We start from the raw sequence: 9,569 nt of genomic DNA on the forward strand, positions 1-9,569 counted from the left end.
GATCAGCCAGATATATATATTACCTCTAACTTTTAGCAGAGCCAGTTGAAAATGTGGGTGGAGCCAATATAGTAAGTGGGTGGAGCCAGTGGATGAAGTGGGCGGAGCCAGAGAAAAGTAGGTGTGGCCTCTGACAAACATTTGAGCACCTGCACTTCATTTTTTACAAATTAAGCACTGATCGAAGGGGTTAAGAATTTGGAACCCCGGTGATAGGGCAATTAAAATATTTGGCGTGGAAACTGTCCTTAATCCAGCTTTCTATGATAAATAGTACATTAAGATCTGTGTCCTCAATCATCAGACACGTTTCAGTTCTGTGTTTGGGGAGGGAACGGCTGTTAATTAGGCCCAATTTCCAAGTAATGTTTTTGTCCTTAGGACAATGGACATCAGGTGTGAGGATCTCTTGTGGCTTTACCCCAAGCTTACAGTGCTTACATGACTGTGCACCATTTGGCCCTCTATCAAATTGCCACCATGGGTTGTAGCGAGGATCAGGGCGGGCTGCGTATACGTAGCTGATTTGGGGTATAAAGGTTCCGTAATCTCTTGTTTTGGGCAGGGTTCCTGGCCCATGGTCCCGTTCGGGTGCGGATGGGCTTGCCTTTGGCACGCCTGCTTTGCATCCACCATTTTTGGTGTCTGAGGCCAGAAGACTAGAACGCTGACCTTCGACGCTGCATGCGCTCTATGGTGGAGAGGATTAAGACTACCTCTCCACCGCGCTCTATGGCTCCTGCCTGCCGGAGACCCAGTGCTCACACTCCCTCTAAGTTGAGCGATGCTAAAGTGCAATTAATGTACTAAAACAGTAGTCGCAATAAAAGTATAGCAGAATGCTGGCGAATTAATAAAAATCTAAAATTAAAAAAGAGGTAGACTCCAGAAGAATTCTTACTTCACTATTGGGCTACATTGTGCGCCCGCTTTGCATCCACCATTTTAAGGTGTCAGAGGTCAAGAGACTAGAACCCTGACCTCTGATGCTGTGTGCACTCTATGGTGGAGAGGGATAAACTCTACCTCTCTACCGCGCTCTTTGGCACCTGCCTGCCTTCCTTCCTGCTTGCCGGAAACATGCAGCACACATGAAAGTGACAGAATGGAATTTTTTTTAAAGTTTATTTATGTACAGGAAGGGACATCCTTCCTGTACATAAACAAACAATGGCATTTTGCTATTTCTATGTGTGCTGCACAAGGCAGCACACATGGAAAAAGCAAAAACGGAGAAACAATGCATTTCTCCTCGTTTTGCAATCTTAAGACCAGTTTTTACCTGGTCTGAATTTTGGTGCTGCTTCCTATGTACTCCACCCTTGTACATAGTGGGCAGCATCAAATTGAATGGGTGTTGCGGTGGAATTCCCACTGCAACACCCACTGCACACCCCTTTCACGCTAACCATAGCGTGAAAGGCCCTATCGCCACCACAACGTCACTATAGGTGACGTTGTGGTGGCGATAGGGTCTTGTACATATGCCCCTCTTTGTTTTCATAGTATTGGGGCTCGTGTGCTGGATCTTGAAATAGCCCCAGTCCCTCCACCCTTCTTTTGAGTGCAGATTGTTGCCAATATACAAGAGTAAAACCAGACCACTGGCAGCAGGCCTCTCACTCCTGTGGTGGCCAGGTTGTTTAAATTGTGGGACTGCAACCTGATCCTGCAGCTGGTACGAGAATCTGGCCATTACAACATACTCAACAAGCTAGACAAATGCAATCAAACAGATCTGGGAAAAAGGTACACACCCCTGTCCCCGATGAAACTAAGTGATGGTGGGCAGTCATACCCAGTTTTTCACAGAGTCCAATGAGGTGGGGGAAATGAGGGAAGGTTACAAAAACAGAATGGTGACTGGAATCCTAATTTGACCAGATGCAATACATAATGACAGATCTACACAGCAGCAGGTACAGAGAGCACAAGCGTGAGGAGAAGCAGCTCTGGATGGAAGAGGGGACACCTAACAGAGCTTTAATGGTGGAAAATCGGAAGGTAACAGGTCAGACACTGGACAAGACACTGAACCCCCTAATCACAGGAAGATCAAGAAATGCCTCAGTTAACATCACAAATGGTGTACGACGATACAGTTATGACCAGTGGGACCAAACTCCTGACAGGGATAGCTCACTGGTGGAAATCAATGAGCCTTGAGCACCTCAAGCCCCACATCCTATACTGGAAGCCAGAAACTTTATAATGCTTGTTTGGTGGTTTTTGTAGAGGGAGCAGTTGTCTTCAGGTTCTAGGGAGGGGTGTTGGAGGAGAAGAACATAAGCTACTTACCTGTAAACTGTGGTTCTCCAGTATTGGTGTCTTTCATAGATTCACATGCTTGAATATTCCCCGTCGTCGAAGTGGGAGTCCCACGGTACATAAAATAGCAGTAATATATGCATATATAAGTACAATTATTATAATTATAAAATACATATACACATATATATAAAATACAGTAAACTCAAAAGTACCATAGAACTGAATAGGCCCATAGAAAAGCCAAAGGGATAAGCTCAACTTGGTAACATATCAGTGTCATTATGTTTTGGTCCAAATTCCAGCCAATCAGGCTGCAGTTCCCTCTAGAACCTTCTCTTCAGAAGCCCAAGACCTCAGATTTTCGTAGCGCAGAGTAACCAAAAGTTAAGTAGAAAATTATGGAAGTTTGCAATGTCCACTGGAGGCGATGCAAGAGGTGAGGTGGGCGGAGTGGAAGGTGTTTGAGCCCTGTAATTGTCCCACTCATTCATATCGACGTCATTGTCGTCATCAGTGTCGTGAGGAGCAGGATCCTCATTGTCAGTATCAGGGCGAGTTCCTCCCGGTGATGCGGGTGGAACCGAAGCAGGTGCTTGTGGAGGTTGAGGTTGAGGCTGGGGAGGAGGTTGTGATGCTGGGGAGGCAGGTGTAGATGGAGGGAACCTGCGGTTATAGTCATCAAGCATGTGCTGCAAATTTTTGACTAAAAACAAAGGTATTTGCATAACTGGTTCTGAAGTTACTGGTTCTGCTTCGTCAACAGGAAATAAATCATTCACACCTTCGACGTATTTCTCTTCGTCACCCTCATCACTGTACTCCTGGCACTTAATGTGCAAATCAGATGGACTAAATGCCTGTCCAAACAGTTGTTCCACCTCCGATTCATGGTCGGATTCTTCTCCACCAGATTGAAACAATTTTTCTGGAAGACGGGCTCCACTCCTTATTGGACTTATTTGAATGAGAGGCACCGTCTTCAAGGTAGAAGCAGTAACCACTGTAAAAGTGGTAGCTGTAGCAGTAGTGGCACGTCCAACCTGAGGCACTGAAATTGAAGATTTTTTCGTCGTCGACGAAGATTTCTTGTCCGTCGACGAAGCTGTCGACGAAGCCGTCGACGATATTGGAGCTTTGGTCGTCGATGACGAAGTAACCGTCGACGAGATAGCCGTCGACGGAGTCGTCGTCGCTGATGTGATGGCCGTCGACGGAGGCGGCGTCGACGAGGTTGTCGTCGACGATGATGGAGCCGTCGACGAGCTTCTTTTAGATGACTTAGTCTTAGTCGTCGGTATTCGCGTCAACGACGGTTCCGTCTACGGTGTTCGCGTCGATGATAGAAGCGTCGACGATGATTTCTTCGTAAATGGTGCCGACTTGACACTCGTCGACGAGATCTTAACAATCGACGTAATAGTTCTCGTCTCTTGGGCTGACGTCGACAAGGTGATCGTCGTCGACGCAGCAGTGGATGACAAAGAACATATCGTCGTCGACGTAGAGGTTACAGACATCGTCGTCGCTGAAGACGACGGGCGTGTCGAAGAGCCCGTCGACGAGCCAATGCCAGATTTCTGAGTGAAAGGCAAGGCTTTGGGTGCAGACGTCCGAGAACCAGGTCCCGTAGACGTGCCCTGAAGCAAATCCTGTGGGGAAACAATCCTGGAGGATTCCAACAGTCTACTCTTCTTAAGAAAAGGAGTTGGAACCTCAGTTTCAGACCCCCGCTTCTGAGAGGATCTGGAAATGCCTGAAGAAAAACTTTCTACATCAGAAACCACAGACTCTGAAGTCTTCAACTTCTGTAGCCACAGAAGGAGACAGGCCTCTCTATCTCTCAGAGTCTTGGGAGGAAAAGTGCGACAGTACTTACAGTTCTTAACCTCGTGGTCTGGGTAGAGACAGTAAATGCATTTACTGTGAGGATCCTCATGAAAAAGGCGCAGTTTACCACAGGAAGGGCAGGCTTTAAACAAAGATTTCTTATTTGAAGACATTTTTGAAGAAATAACAGCTAGAGTAGAAGAAAACTGAGCAGAGCTCAAGGAGACTCCCTTCACACGACGTGCGGTAGAAAATCTGAGGTCTTGGGCTTCTGAGGAGAAGGCTCTAGAGGGAACTGCAGCCTGATTGGCTCGAATTTGGACCAAAACATAATGACACTGATATGTTACCAAGTTGAGCTTCTCCCTTGGGCTTTTCTATGGGCCTATTCAGTTCTATGGTACTTTTGAGTTTACTGTAATTTATATATGTGTGTATATGTATTTTATAATTATAATAATTTTACTTATATATGCATATATTACTGCTATTTTATGTACCGGGGGACTCCCACTTCGACGACGGGGAATATTCAAGCATGTGAATCTATGAAAGACACCCCTAATACTGGAGAATATTGAGTTTAAGTTGTTGTTAGGGTTGATTTATTAAAAGACTTTTATCTCTACACTGGTATTGGCTGAGGATAGGAGAGGGGCACAACAACATGCCACGCATGAGGGAAGATAGTACTTCCATAAGACTTTCATGCCTAAAGTTTAAGTTTCTCACAAGGATTGTGAGGGGCATGGGTATCACCACCAAGAGGTACAAAATACACTCATACATCTGATAACAGAGAACATACATTGTGTATCTGCAAGAAACAGAACTTAAGGCATAGAAGAATGCTATTCTGTTGAGAAGGTGAAGGGGTAAATTATACCAAGAATTATCCCACAAAACGTACTAATTTGCTAGAGTTGGACAAACTGGGGTGTACCAGGAATTTCGTAGCAACCCAATGACGTTAATATAGGCAAACATGGAAGATAGGTCATTGTTAGAACAACAAACGATGGATTGAAAAATAGTTTGGATAATGACTACATGTCCAATTATGACTTTGGCAGTCTTTATGCACAGTTTACACCCCCAGCTCAGAGGTGGCCAATAATACGTGCAGACTTAAATAATATAGAGCATACAGACATTTGCAGCTCCCACCCCCTACTGCACAAACACATTGGTTGAGATTACTGAAAGACCAATTCTGACTCACCCAGAGATCTGTGTTCTGGGACTATCCTCCATCCTAAAACCAAAAAAGTTAGTAGTAGATCTCGTAGACTTAGCACTGCAGCAAGATGACCGCGAGGGAGGAAGGTCGGAATCGGGCTCCAGGGCTTGGGGATCACTAACTTAGTGCAAACCCCCCCATCCCGACTTACCTACCTCAGCCTCTAACCCAACTCACCTTAGACTCTCCGGGACCGGGACCGATCTGAAGCGAGCAGAAGCACTCCATGTTCCTCCCTCGCCTAATACTCCTGGGAAGACCTGAAGTTCCTGGAAAGTCTTGAAGTCCTCCTTTGATGCTTATTGTAACGGAGCCCCAAGCCGACCCCCCGCTAGCCCGCCACTCTTCACGGGAGCCGTGCCGGAGGTCCGTACCAGAGCTGCAGTGAAGGGAGAACACACCACGAATCACGCCGCATTCAATCAGCTCAGTCGGGCGCCCTGTGTATACGCCAATGCGACTGACTGACCCTAAGATGGCCGACCCCGAGGGACTACAGCCTCTCCTGCAATCGTTATTCAGCCCCTGTTGCGCACCGGAGCCGCCTGGAAGTGACTGCAGTCTTCGTTCCACTGCCTACAGCCCCTGATGCTCTTCGAATCATGCCTTTGGGGAGTGTGAGCTGCCTCCGCTTGTTAATTGGGCAGAAGAGGCTTATTTTTGGTAAATAAGGCGCAACCTTTAAATCGGGTGGAAGAGCAGTCCTATGTCGTTACTGCCTGCCCCTAAGATGGCCGCCCTCGAGTGACTACAATCCCTCCCCCACTGCCTGCAGCCCCCGATGCCCACTGAATTACTCCCTCTGCCTCAGGATAAATCTGCTAAGGAGGCTCTCAGCTATTTCTGGGAAATTAGGAACAACCTTTGCATCGACTGGAAGAACAGTTCTCTATGGATACTGCCTGCCCCAAAGATGCTCATCCCAGATCGCAATGCCTACAACCCCGATGCTCACTCAATCACTTCCTCTGCCTCAGGGTTAATGTGCAAAGGAAGCTCAAATCTTCAAAATAGTCGCTCAATCATAAAAAAAGGCGCCCTTGAGTGAACTCAACCTCCCCTCTCACTGCCTGCAGCCCCCAATGATCACTGGAACACTTTCTCTCCTCTTCTCATATCCCCCCCTTAACACCTGCCACGTCACGTCCATGGGGTGAGCACCCCCGCAGGCCAGTCTTTCACACTAACGCCCCTCTCCGCAGAACAAGACATCACAAACCCCTGGTCACCTACCCGCTCCATCACACACCGCGGCTTCTCCCTTAATCCAGCCCCTCGGACCCTATTCCAACAAGACTCTCCACGCGCTACTCCACCTCCCAGAGAACCCACCCTCCTACAGAGTGTATAGCCCCCCCTCCCCCCCCGGGTGACTCTTCCTGATCAAGGCAAATCCCACTCCATTGCAGAAGTAGGGCCCCTTACTCTAGGAAAAGCAATAATGTCTCCGGGCACTCAAATTTACACCAACCCCTCTATTTCGTCCCTCATGAAACCGCAAGGCACAAACTCCTTCGCTATTATCTTTCCCCCAAACCTCTCCCCAAAAGCGAAAAGAAACTTTAAACATAGACTAATCAAACAACACCCAGATACTTTATTCACAGACAATAACCACTGCCCCTCCGAAGGGCTGATAAAGATGGATCTCATCTTTCACTCAGATAACCCGGATAACTGTATCAACACACTTAGAACGCAACTCTGCATCACCAAAATGACAACCACCTCACACAGCTGGAAACTGATGTCCTCTCTCACGAATCAGTAATCTAGGAAGGGGAGCACTCCAGTGACCATTTACTCGAATGGCACAATCCTGATACAGGCTAACAATAAGAACTTAGAGGCCTTTGACTCCCTCTTCCTCACACTCCGAACTGCCCATCTCCACAAACCTCGACCTGTCTCGGTCCAACTCCCTTCCCCGGACAACCTGTCCCTCCAGATAGTGCAAACATTCATTCCCAATCCCCTGGCATTCCCCTCCCGAACCTCTACGTGCACCAACGCCCCTGCGAAGCACATCCCCCTACCCTGCGACGACCATCAAACCCAACCGCCACCCCCAGTCGCACCGGCAGGAACACGAAAACCATACACCATGGGCTCTGGCCTCAGACCGTCAGAGCACCCCTGTAGAACTCACGTCCCCCACTCACTATGCCTCCCCTGCAGAAACCACAAGGCTGAACTCCCATCATGACCCTTGACACCCCCCAACAAGGGCCGAAAAGAGAGGCACCATTACAATACAAACAGCAAATGACACGAACAGCAAAAAACAACTTTACTCGGGCCATCCCCCTACACCTCAGGAAGGTCCTAACCCAGCCGCCATCTCGTCAGCGCCGGAAAACATGGCGCACCATCTGACCTTCTTAGAAAGTCAGCTACAAATAACTTTTCTGGACCCAAACGAAATCCTAGCCAACCTCAATAAATCCCAAAAACCCAAGCAACATCAACCTTGGTCTTCTTCTCCATCCAACTCTAACCTTCCAAAACACCAGATAGGACCTTCAACCACCCGCGAGACACAGTTACAGCGTCCCACTAGGTCTGACGTGGAGACCTTGCTACCGAGTCACACAAAATCCATAGCGCCAGCTCCACTGAAACAAAATCTCCCAAGTAAGGAGGTCGAGACCCAGACACGCAGACTTACTAGCATCATAGCTGCAACGTCTGGAGAGACCCAGACACGTACACTCACCGGACCAATAGCAGCAATGTCTGACGAAGAAGCAGCAGCTCTAGCCGCCACTTACAACCCACCTCCCACAACCTCCCAAAACTCAAAAATTCAAGTAATCACGGGTGTCATGTCATGTCAAATGTTTTTATATAGCGCATCTTATCACCGGAAGGTCTCAAGGCGCTTGCAGCATAAAAAACAATTGATCATATGAGGGGCTAGACCAGAATAAAAAGAACTACTTGGGGAAGAGCCAGGTTTTTAAATATTTACGAAATTGCTTGTGTTCAGCAATGGATAGGAGATGGGGAGGCAGTTTGTTCCAGAGAAAAGGGACAAGATAAGAAAAAGAACGCTGACCGTATCTGGAGGTACGGGCGCGGGGTTGGGTCAAAAATGATTTGTTACTGGACCTTAAGGATCTTTTGGGGACATACCAATTAAGTTTTTGGGGGAGATATTTGGGCCCATTATTATACAGAGAGTTGTGCATTATACTCAGGATCTTAAAATGGCTTCTCTGACGGATGGGAAGCCAATGAAGCTTTTTCAAACATGGCGCAGAGGCAGTTCTAGGAGGCAGGTCCAAGACTAGTCTGGCCGCTGCATTCTGGAGGGTCTGCAGCTTTGCCAGCAAATCCTCGTTCAGTCCAGCGTGCATGGCATTGCCATAATCAAGATGGCTAATGATCAGGCCCTGTAACAAGGGTTTTCTAGCTTCTATAGGAAGCCACCTAAAGACCTTCCTCAGACTGTGCATTATTCCATAGCAAGTCCCTGTCACTTTAGCAATATGGTTTTTCATAGACAATATACAGACAATTATTATTCCCAAGTTACGAACTGCAGATTTAGGAGAGGGACTGTTATAACTGGCTATTTCTGGTTGGCTGAGGCTGACGCCAAAGCTAGGCAGAACCACCATTCTAGTCAGGGCAAGGGAGTCACACGCCAAGATAACCCCTGCTCACCCCCTTGGTAGCTTGGCACGAGCAGACAGGCTTATCCCGGAGGCAATGTGTAAAGCATTTGCGCCAGCACACAACAGCCACAACATCCTAGGCACACCACAAAAGGAACTCCACACAAGGTTATATAAAAATAACTTCTGTATTGTAAAAACACATCAGATAGAAATCACACATGTACATTGTGCCAACTGGCACGGGCAATATTCACAAGGGATTATTCACACAGGACAGGGCCACGTGGGCCACTGTCAGAATCAGCACTTAGTAGAAATAGCACTTCTAGAACGTAGAATAAGTATAGCACAAAATAGCAATTATAAATCACAACCAGAAACTACAGGTAACAGGTAAGTACCACCTACGCAACCCTAAACACCTTAGGAGAATGTCACCCAGGGAACCAGGACCTCACTAGGACCACCTGTACTAGGAAGAACAACCACCTAAGTATCACAATACAGTTAGGGGTATAAGCAAGAACACATTACCCACGATGCATAAAATATACATTCAGCGGTGTAAGAACAAGGCACATGATGCATCAAAAACACATTCAGAGGTG

This window comes from Lissotriton vulgaris, unplaced genomic scaffold (genome assembly GCF_964263255.1).
Source record: "Lissotriton vulgaris unplaced genomic scaffold, aLisVul1.2 SCAFFOLD_11231, whole genome shotgun sequence".
Classification (NCBI taxonomy): Eukaryota; Metazoa; Chordata; class Amphibia; order Caudata; family Salamandridae; genus Lissotriton; species Lissotriton vulgaris.